We start from the raw sequence: 12,004 nt of genomic DNA, 5'->3' as shown, positions 1-12,004 counted from the left end.
ATTAAAATACAGAACTTAGGTACGTTTGAACATTTAATTTCGGTTGTTCCAAAGTGATACATGTACCTTTGTGAACTTATCACTTCTGAGAACGCATGCTGTTACAGCGTGATTACCTGTAAATACCACATTAATGCAATAAATGCTCAAAATGATATCCGTCAACCTCAAAGCATTTGGCAATACGTGTAACGACATTCCTCTCAACAGCGAGTAGTTCTCCTTCCGTAATGTTCGCACATACATTTACAATGCGCTGACTATGTTGTCAGGAGTTGTCGGTGGATCACGATAGCAAATATACTTCAACTTTCTCCACAGAAAGAAATCCGGGGACGTCAGATCTGGTGAACATGCGGGCTATGGTATGGTTCTTCGACGAACAAACCACCTGTCATGAAATGTGCTATTCAATACCGCTTCAACCGCACTCGAGATATGTGCCGAACATCCATCAAGTTGGAAGTACACTGCCATTCTGTCATGCAGTGAAACATCCTGTAGTAACATCGGTAGAACGTTACGTAGGAAATCAGCATACATTGCACCATTTAGATTGCCATCGATAAAATGGGGGCTAATTATCCTTCCTCCCATAATGCCACACCTTACATTAACCCGCCAAGGTCGCTGATGTTCCACTTGTCGCAGACATCGTGGATTTTCCGTTGCCCAATAGTGCATATTATGCCGGTTTACGTTACCGCCGTTGGTGGATGACGTTTCGTCGCTAAATAGAACGTGGGCAAAAAATCTGTCATCGTCCCGTAATTTCTCTTCTGCCCACTTGCAGAACTGTACACGACGTTCAAAGTCATCGCCATGCAATTCCTGGTGCATAGAAATATGGTACCGGTGCAATCGATGTTGACGTAGCATTCTCAACACCGACGTTTTTGAGATTCCCAATTCTCGCGCAATTTGTCTGCTACTGGTGTGCGGATTAGCCGCGACAGCAGCTAAAGCATCTAGTTGGGCATCATCATTTGTTGCAGGTCGTGGTTGACGTGTCACATGTGGCTGAACATTTCCTGTTTCCTTCAGTAACGTAACTATGCGTCGAACGGTCCTGACACTTCGATGATGTCATTCAGGATACCGAGCAGCATACATAGCACACGCCCGTTGGGCATTTTGATCGCAATAGCCATACATCAACACGATATCGACCTTTTCCGCAACCGGTAAACTGTCCATTTTAACACGGATAATGTATCACAAGGGTGATGTACTTGAGGACAATATTATGGAAATGGAAGAGGATGTAGATGAAGATGAAATGGGAGATACGATATTGCGTGTAGAGTTTCACAGAGCATTGAAAGACCTGAGTCGAAACAAGGCCCCAGGAGTAGACAACAATCCATTAGAACTACTGACAGCCTTGGGAGAGCCAGTCCTGACAAAACTCTACCAGCTGGTGAGCAAGATGTATGAGACAGGCGAAATACCCTCAGACTTCAAGAAGAATATAATAATTCCAATCCCAAAGAAAGCAGGTGTTGACAAATGTGAAAATTACCGAACTATCAGTTTAATAAGTCAAATCTGCAAAACACTAACACGAATTCTTTACAGACGAATGGAAAAACTAGTAGAAGCCAACCTCGGGGAAGATCAGTTTGGATTCCGTAGAAATGTCGGAACACGTGAGGCAATACTGACCTTACGACTTATCTTAGAGGAAAGATTAAGGAAAGGCAAACCTACGTTCCTAGCATTTGTAGACTTAGAGAAAGCTTTTGACAATGTTGACTGGAATACTCTCTTTCAAATTCTGAAGGTGGCAGGGGTAAAATACAGGGAGCGAAAGGCTATTTACAATTTGTACAGAAACCAGATGGCAGAGTCGAGGACATGAAAGGGAAGCAGTGGTTGGGAAGGGAGTGAGACAGGGTTGTAGCCTCTCCCCGATGTTATTCAATCTGTATATTGAGCAAGCGGTAAAGGAAACAAAAGAAAAATTCGGAGTAGGTATTAAAATCCATGGAGAAGAAATAAAAACTTTGAGGTTCGCCGATGACATTGTAATTCTGTCAGAGACAGCAAAGGACTTGGAAGAGCAGTTGAATGGAATGGACAGTGTCTTGAAAGGAGGATATAACATGAACATCAACAAAACCAAAACGAGGATAATGGAATGTAGTCGAATTAAGTCGGGTGATGCTGAGGGAATTAGATTAGGAAAAGAGACACTTAAAGTAGTAAAGGAGTTTTGCTATTTGGGGAACAAAATAACTGATGATGGTCGAAGTAGAGAGAATATAAAATGTAGACTGGCAATGGCAAGGAAAGCGTTTCTGAAGAAGACAAATTTGTTAACATCGAGTATAGATTTAAGTGTCAGGAAGTCATTTCTGAAAGTATTTGTATGGAGTGTAGCCATGTATGGAAGTGAAACGTGGACGATAAATAGTTTGGACAAGAAGAGAATAGAAGCTTTCGAAATGTGGTGTTACAGAAGAATGCTGAAGATTAGGTGGGTAGATCACATAACTAATGAGGCTGTGTTGAACAGCGTTGGGGAGATGAGAAGATTGTGTCACAACTTGACCAGAAGAAGGGATCGGTTGGTAGGACATGTTCTAAGGCATCAAGGGATCACCAATTTAGTATTGGATGGCAGTGTGGAGGGCAATAATCGTAGAGGGAGACCAAGAGATGAATACACTAAGCAGATTCAGAAGGATGTAGGTTGCAGTAGGTACCGGGAGATGAAGAAGCTTGCACAGGATAGAGTAGCATGGAGAGCTGCATCAAACCAGTCTCTGGACTGAAAACCACAACAACAAAAACAATGTATCACGAAGCAAATACCGTCCGCACTGGCGGAACGTTACGTGATACCACGTACTTTATACGTTTGTGACTATTACAGTGCCATCTATCACAAAGCGAAAAAAGTGGCCCCATTAAAACATTCATATTTCTTTACGTACTACACGAATATGTAATAAAAATGGGGTTTCCTATTTAAAAAACGCAGTTGATATCAGTTTGACCTATGGCAGCGCCATCTAGGGGGCCAACCAAAGCGCTATCTGGTTTCCCTCTTCAAGCTGGCCAAGTTTCGTTCTTTGTAGTTTTTTCGTTTGACGCTTATTCCGTGAGATAATTGGCCCAGTCACGATCAATGGACCACCCTATATATAACGCTGGTTTTCTCCCATTGTGGAGCAGGTAAGCAAGAAGGCTGGAGATGCTTGGTATACGCGAGAGACGAACAGAAGTGACACTTTTATTCAAAGACAATAATTAACACTAAAGCCACTGTATTCTACAAAAGGCAAGACATACTACTTAAAAGGGTGTGTGATTACCAAGACAGCAATGCGTGCTCTGCAACGTGCTGCCAGGTTGGTAAGGAGTTCTTATGATAGGGCGTGCCATTGCTCTACCAGAGTGGTTGACAACTGCTGGATGTGTTAAGAAACTTCCTGGCTGATTAAAACAGTGTGCCGGACCGAGACTCGAACTCGGGACCTTTGCCTTTCGCGGGCAAGTGCTCTGTTGGATATGTTGCTATATGTTTCCATAGTGCGTCCCACATGTGCTCGGTGAGATTCAAGTCGGGGACAAGAGGCAGGCTTGCACGGCCTACAGCCGTGACGTCACCGCCAGTGCCGCCGACACCCCCGGGAAATACTCCCGCTGCCGTGGCTGCCACACACGCGGATCTCGCCACAGCACGGCACTTCGCGAAGGCTCCGAGGAAGTGCCGGCGCGACCGACTGCTCTCCACAGAACCGCTGCCACCTGTCTCAGACAGCCAACTCTTCTGTACCTCGCGTTTACGCACCATCTATCCCGGGGAAGTACGATCAGGACTGCAACCGACAGGCCTCAACTTGCGGACGACACACATGCATTGGCTGCCAGTAACGGCCGGAAAATATTCTACCCTTACGAGATAAATGTAAATGGAGAATCCTGCGCTCTGTATCACCCCTGCTGCGTTTTGTATGTAAGACTGACTGTAGAAATTAATAAGGATTTTGTACAAGAATATTTGTTTTTCCCATCCTCTTGCCTGCCAAAAATCGTAAGGAGTTTGCTGGCTACGATGATCTACGTGTATGTCTTGTAGATGGCGGAAAGTCGGCACCGTTGAGCCTGTTCCGGCGGTGTTTGTCTGTGCAGGTGTACCGGTACGAAATGAGCGTTAAGATGCAAATGTGTCGTTAGGGAACATTTGTTGTGAACGACCTTTACTTTTTTTGTTTGGTTGGTATGACATTTGTCAAAGATATTTAGTATACATCAAGTCATGGACCAAATAACATCATATGTTTTCATAGTGTTAACAATATCGAACTTTGAACCAGAAAGTGAAGATTTGCGGAAAGCATTAATTTTGTTTTCATTTGAAAAAAGTGGTGCATAGTGGCGTCGAATACTTGTCGAGGCATATGGTGATCATGCTCTGTCAGAAGCAACATGCAATATACAAAAGATGGTTTCACAACCGTTCAGAAATAATGGTTTTGATTTAGGAAATGAAGACCGTGGAAGACCACCAAAAAAGTACGAATACGCCGAATTGCAAGCAATATTGGATGAAGATGATACTTTGAGTCAGAAGCAAATGGCAGCAATGCTAAATGTAGCACAACAAGCAATTTCTGACCGTTTTAAAGCTATAGGAAAGATCCAAAAGTGTAGAAAATGGGTGCCACATGAATTGAATGAAAGACAGATGAAAAACCGAAAAACCATTTGTCAAATTGTGCTTCAAAGACATGAAAGAAAATCAGTTTTGCATCGAATTGTTACTGGCGATGAAAAATGGATTTATTTTAAGAATCCTAAACGGGAAAAATCGTGGGTTAATCCGGGACAACCATCAACATCGACTGCAAAACCAGATCGACTCGGCAAGAAGACAATGCTCTGAGTTTGGTGGGATCAGAAAGGTGTGGTGTATCATGAGCTTCTAAAACCCGGTGAAACTGTGAGTACTAATCTCTACAGACAACAAATGATCGATTTTAACTATGTATTAATCGACAAAAAGACCAGAATGGGCCAGAAGACATGGCAAAGTAATTTTTTAACACGACAGTGCACCTGCACACAAAGCAAAACTGGTTCAGGATACAATCAAAACACTTGTCTAGGAGGTGTTACCCCACTCGCCGCATTCACCAGACTTTTCCCTTCCGACTACCATTTGTTTTCATCAGTGGGACACGCATTGGCCGAGGAAAACTTCGATTCCTACGAAGAAGTCGAAAATTGGGTGTCTGATGGGCTTGCTTCAAAAGACGAACATTTATATTGGCGTGGTGTCCACAAATTGCCAGAAAGGTGGTCAAAATGTATAGAAAGCAATGGTCAGTACTTTGAATAAAATATTTTTACTTTTCAATTCAAAATTAGTGTTTCATTTTCACAAAAAAACGCTCATTTCGTACCGGTATACCTGGTAAGTCGGTAGTTGGGTAACGTAATAAACACGAAGATATTAGTGTATATGACCGTCAAAGCATTTCCAGCATTTCACTTCTATACTCGCCGAGGATACTAAACACTGCATGGGAGTATCACTGTAGGGACATAGGTACAGCAACTATGAGCCTTACAAAACTCATTGTATGTGTTACGGAAGATTCATTTTGAAACACGCCACAGACAATAATCGGAAACGTTTGGAGAAAATCTCCATGCCAGATTAAACAGAGACTCATACAGGATAACTGTATGGGCGAATTAATCAGCTCAAAGACTCGCTCAGCGGCGTACACGATTTAATCACAAAAACTTCACAGGGCCACAAAATGAAAATTGGCAAGACATTCATATTGTCAGCACTGAAGTGTGATTGACAAGCCCTCATGCACCAAACAGTAGGTTAGTGCAAAATTTGTAGGGATGGTTAGTGTAAATCAACCAGATTTAACGAAATTAACGCCTATAAATAACCGTAATGTATATGGACATCAAAGAGCTTCAAGCTACCAAGACAAGACCACATGCAAGGTTTATATATTCGTGCTCAACGAGGAATCAGAATCTGCAGCGGTTCTTTGCTACATGCGAAAATCATAGGAAAATAACTAAAGAATATAACTGTGGAATAGCACAGTGATAGACGATTGTTCACTTGTCAACGAATTATTTTCATAACGGCTCATTACTGGAAATATTCTCCGTATTTAGAGGAACATGTCATAAGAAAATTAGATACTTTTTAACACTAGCTGCTTGCTGTGTCCTGTGGCTGCTTCTGAAGCAGGTATACTTGTCTCGTCTCAGTTGAACAGGCGCTACTGGCGACGTATGTGTCTTTAACAAGTGAAGTGGCTCCTAGTCTGTGGTGCAGCTGATATCTAGGCGAGGAAGGTGCGCCTTTCTCATTGCTTTGCGAAATGGTTGTCCATTAACAGGAGCGATATAGTATGAGAGAGTCTCCAAGTATGCAGAGGACATTTCCCATCATTTACTGCCTGTCAATAGGCATATGCAGTCCACAAGCTGAGGTCTGTCGGTTGCAGATATAGGCGTAGCGCTACTTCCCCGGGCTAGCTAGAGTTTAGAAGGCAACACTCGTGCGATACTCAACTTACCCTTTTCTCACATGATATATTACAGACCATGGATGGAGAGCAACAAATAAATTCCGTATTCCTAGGTTTCCGTGCGGCCGCTACGGTCGCAGGTTCGAATCCTTCCTCGGACATGGCTGTGTGTGATGTCCTTAGGTTAGTTAGGTTAAGGTAGTTCTAAGTTCTAGGGGACTGATGACCTCAGCAGTTAAGTCTCACAGTGCTCAGAGCCATTTGAAGCATCTGAACCTAAGTTTCCAGGAAGCTTATGACTTGGTGCCCCACTGCGCGTTGTTGACGAAGTTCCGAACATACGGTTTAGGTCCCCAGGTATGTGAATGGTTCTAAGGCTTTTTGAGTTACAGAACCCCGTACGCGATCATCGACGGCTAGTGTTCATCAGACGCAAGGGTACCGTCAGGAGTGCTCCAGGGAAGTGTGACAGGACCGTTTTTATTTTCTACATAAATAAACAAAACGACCTGACGGACATTGTCAGCAGCAGTCTGCAGCTATTTCCTGATGATGCTGTGGTGTACAGGAAGGTGTCCTCGTTGAATGACTGAAGGGGTACACAAGAGGACCTAGACAAAATTTCTAGTTGGTGTGACGATTGGCTGCTGGCTCTAAATGTATAAAAATCCAAGTTGAATGAGGCTCAGTAGGAAAAACAATCCTGTAACGTTGCAGTACAGCATCAGTAGAGTGCAGCTTGACACAACCACTCCAATTATACATCCAGGCGTAACGCTACAAAGTGATACGAAATGGAATGAGCAAGTCAAGTTGGTTGTAGGGAAGGCGAATTCTCGACTACTTTCTATTGGGAGTATTTTGGGAAACTGTAGCTCATTCGTAAAGGAGACGGCGTATAGAACTCTAGTGCCACCCATTGTTGAATACTCTTCGAGTATTTTGGAATCCCACTAGATCGGATTAAAGGAAGACGTCGAAGTAATTCAGAAGCGGGCCCCTAGACTTGTTACCGGCAGGTTCGAGCAGCACGCAAGTATGACGGAGATGGATAGTGGACTCAAGGCGGAATCCTTCCAGCGGTGACGTTGCTCTTTCCGCAAGGCATGTTGCACAAATTTAGAGAACCAGCAATTGAGGCCGACGGCAGAACGATTCTATTGCCGCCAACGTACATTTCGCGTAAGGACTGTGAAGGTACACTACTGGCCATTAAAATTGCTACACCAAGAAGAAATGCAGATGATAAACGGGTATTCATTGGACAAATATATTATACTAGCACCGACATGTGATTACATTTTCACGCAATTTGGGTGTATAGATCCTGAGAAATCAGTACCCGGAATCACCACCTCTGGCCATAATAACGGCCTTGATACGCCTTGGCATTGACTCAAACAGAGCTTGGATGGCGTGTACAGGTACAGCTGCCCATGCAGCTTCAACACGATACCACAGTTCATCAAGAAAAGTGACTGGCGTATTGTGACGAGCCAGTCGTTCGGCCACCATTGACCAGACGTTTTCAATTGGTGAGAGATCTGGAGAATGTGCTGGCCAGGGCAGCAGTCGAACATTTTCTGTAGCACGAAAGGCCCGTACAGGACCTGCAACATGCGGTCGTGCATTATCGTGCTGAAATGTAGGGTTTCGCAGGAATCGAATGAGAGGTAGAGCCACGGGTCGTAACACATCTGAAATGTAACGTCCAGTGTTCGAAGTGCCATCAATGCGAACAAAAGGTAAACGAGACGTGTAACGAATGGCACCGCATCGCCAATATGGCGATGACGAATACACGCTTCCAATGTGCGTTCACCGCGATGTCCCCAAACACGGATGTGACCATCATGATGCTGTAAACAGAACCTGGATTCATCCGAAAAAATGACGTTTTGCCATTCGTGCACCTAGGTTTGTCGTTGAGTACTCCATCACAGGCGCTCCTGTCTGTGATGCAGCGTCAAGGATAACCGCAGCCATGGTCTCCGAGCTGATAGTCCATTCTGCTGCAAACGTCGTCGAACTGTTCGTGCACATGGTTGTTGTCTTGCAAACGTCCCCATCTGTTGACTCAGAGATCGAGACGTAGCTGCACGACCCCTTACAGCCATGCGGATAAGATGCCTGTCATCTCGACTGCTAGTGATACGAGGCCGTTGGGATCCAGCACGGCGTTCCTCCTGAACCCACCGATTCCATATTCTGCTAACAGTCATTGGATCTCGATCAACGCGAGCAGCAGTGTCGCGATACGATAAAGCGCAATCGCGATAGGCTACAATCCGACCTTTTTAAAAGTCGAAAACGCATTTCTCCTCCTTATATGAGGCATCATAACAACGTTTCACCAGGCAACGCCGGTCACCTGCAGTTTGTGTGAGAAATCGGTTGGAAACTTTCGTCCTGTCAGCGCGTTGTAGGTGTCGCGTGAACGCTCTGAAAAGCTAATCCTTTGCATATCACAGCATCTTCTTCCTGTCGGTTAAATTTCGCGTCTGTAGCACGTCATCTTCGTGGTGTAGCAATTTAATGGCCAGTAGTGCATGATGTGAGAAATTAGGGCTCTTAGGGAGGCTTTTAGCAATTGTTCTTCCCTCGATCCATTCGCGAGTGGAACAGGAGAGGAAATGACTAGTAGCGGCAAAAGGCACTCTCCTCCATGCGCCGTACGGTAGTTTGCGGAGTATATATTTAGGTGTAGACGGTGGATAGAATCGAGGTGCAGAGGTGTTAGCTGTTTGAGATAGTAGCGGCTCTGAGGAGACCGATCGTTCGCACTAGCATTTCCACATTTCCCCATTTCCTTGTAGAATCGGAACGTAACAATAGTTCGTGTGCTAATCTTTCAGTTCCGTGTTTACATACATATTTGGAATACTGGGGGAAGGTGGGGGACATAACAGTCAAATATGCAGTGATTTTTTTTTAAATTTCAGTGGGAAGTGATCATGTATTGGATTGCTGGTGTCACTGTTTTTATCACTATGATATCACATAATAATAATGAAGAGACAGGTTATCTTACACCCAAACCTCTACATGTCAGACACAAGGGTCGGTACCAAGTATCAACCGTAACATCGATTTAACGCGTGATGTGTGCTGTCGACCAGTAGAACATGCGTAAACGGTAATTAAAAGCAGCACCAGAACTACGAAGCACAAGAAAAGCGTAACTGTGAGTGATGCTTTCGTAGATCTCAAGTGGGTGAGTTGGTAGAGCGTGCGGTCATCGTATTAAGAGTCTTGCGTTCAGACCTCACTGACGACAATTCTTTTTAACTGTTTGGGAGTGAAACTGTTACATCGGAGAACATTTTCCTGACATGTGAAAGAACTTTTCGGAGTTGTAGTAATGTTCTTTTGGCAGTTTGCTTTCATTTCATTAGTTGAACTTTAAGTACTTATTATTGATATTATTTTGTTTATTATCACTACTGTTATTATTATTACTGTTACTATTACTATTACTATTACTGCCGCACGTGTGATGCAATTGTTGCATTTTTCTGTTCTGATTGTATATTCTGTGAAACTATAAATGTAGTCCATAGGTTTACTACTTTCAAAGAAATGAAGCGAAAGCACACTGCCAAGAGAACACTGCTGCAAACTGCAAACAGCCCTTTTGCATGTCATATATACATTGTCCGATATATCACTTTCCGGAATAATACAGTAAACTATTTGTTGTGATTGGAGTTTGAACCTGGGACCATTAGTACGAAATTTTAATGGTTTACCAACTTCCTAGCCGAAGCTACTTGTATTAGCGACTCACAGTTATTCTTTTCCTGTGCTGCTTAAATCTAGCGTTAGTTTTACTTAACGTTTACGCCCGTTCCGCTGGACGACGACGCATACTACGAACTAAATCGGTGTTGTGGTTGATATTCTATAGACACACAACGTTTGGTACCGATCTGAATGTCTGACATCTGGAAGTTTGGCAAATAGCAATACTTTAAATACTGCAGTGTGCTCATTGCTCAGTGTAGTTTTTACCTTTATCTTTGAAATAGTGTTGGGGGAAAAGGGTCAAAAAATTGTTCAAATGGCTCTGAGCACTATGGGACTTAACTTCTGAGGTCATCAGTCCCCTAGAACTTAGAACTACTTAAACCCAACTAACCTAAGAACATCACACACATCCATGCCCGAGGCAGGATTCGAACCTGCGACCGTAGCGGTCGCGTGGTTCCAGACTGTAGCGCATAGAACCGCTCAGCCACTCCGGCCGGCAAAAAAGATCAAAATAATGTAAACAGCGATGGAAAATAGAGTACTGATGCCACCGTTTTTGAACACATTATATCATCACACATTAATAACGCAAGGACATTTCCTCGTAGAAATAGTAATTATTTGCACTGTGTACATCGTCCAGTCACGTTTTTATGTGTGTGTCATTATAGAAAATCGACCAAAATTGTGAACAGACGGACGTGTATTGCTTTTACAACTAACAAACTACGATATTTTACAGTAATAATGAAAGCGAGTTTTTCTTGTAGTAATATTTTATATGTTGCACTATGATAAACTGTCTGTCTCGTGCTTAGGGTGGTTATTTGTGGAAACTATCGGGTAAAAATTGTAAAAGCCATTCGGTGGTGCAATGCTTACAGAAATTTGCAGATACTTTGCTGCTAATGTGTTAATTAAAATACAAGACTTGAAGGTGGACATTCTGGATCATTAATTATGGCAATATTGCCTACCATTTTTGATTAGAATAACACTCGGTCACACAATACGGCTAGAAAAGTGAATGGACTACTGTTTTATGACATTTTGCAGAATATGCAGTGGCGTCATTAAATTACAGTAATGCAACTACGCACTATAAAGTCAAGGTAACTTACCTCTTACCTTATGTTAATACTAATCGCCATGTTGCAGAATATGCCGTGACGTCATTACCATATCCACTTCTGCATGTACCTCCGATGGATCACGCTAAATCGTCCTGTTCGCCAAGAGTGAACTACGAGTAGCTCACGCTAGAACGTCCAATCGAACGGCGCTTAGCAGAGGTCTGCAAATAGAGCGTTTGGCTCACCCATACTCGATCGTGCCCACCACACTCGGGCATGGCTTGCCTGAATACGAACGCTCTCCAAGCTGGCAGCTTGTGGTCGAAAGAGGCGCCGTCAGAGAGTGGGAGGGGGAGGAAGAGGGAGGGCAGAGGCCGTCCGCCTGGTGCGTTTGCAGCTTTGCCGTTGCGACAGCTTTACTAGCAGCTCTATATGTTTGGAGACTGGTGTCTGCTAACACACTCCCACCAGCTGATGGAACTACACTCACGACACTGTGTTATGCTGTAGACATATACTCCTGTATGGTAGTGTCTAATGGCGACACTGGAGAGAAAATGCCGTGCTTTTTGCAGCAACGAAAGTTCGGAACAATTTGGAGTTTGTGGTGTGCCTACTGTAAGACCTTCGGTACACACACCATCAGATTATTTGACTTGTCGC

The sequence above is a fragment of the Schistocerca gregaria genome, chromosome 6, assembly GCF_023897955.1.
Source record: "Schistocerca gregaria isolate iqSchGreg1 chromosome 6, iqSchGreg1.2, whole genome shotgun sequence".
Classification (NCBI taxonomy): Eukaryota; Metazoa; Arthropoda; class Insecta; order Orthoptera; family Acrididae; genus Schistocerca; species Schistocerca gregaria.
This window is presented reverse-complemented; position numbering follows the sequence as displayed.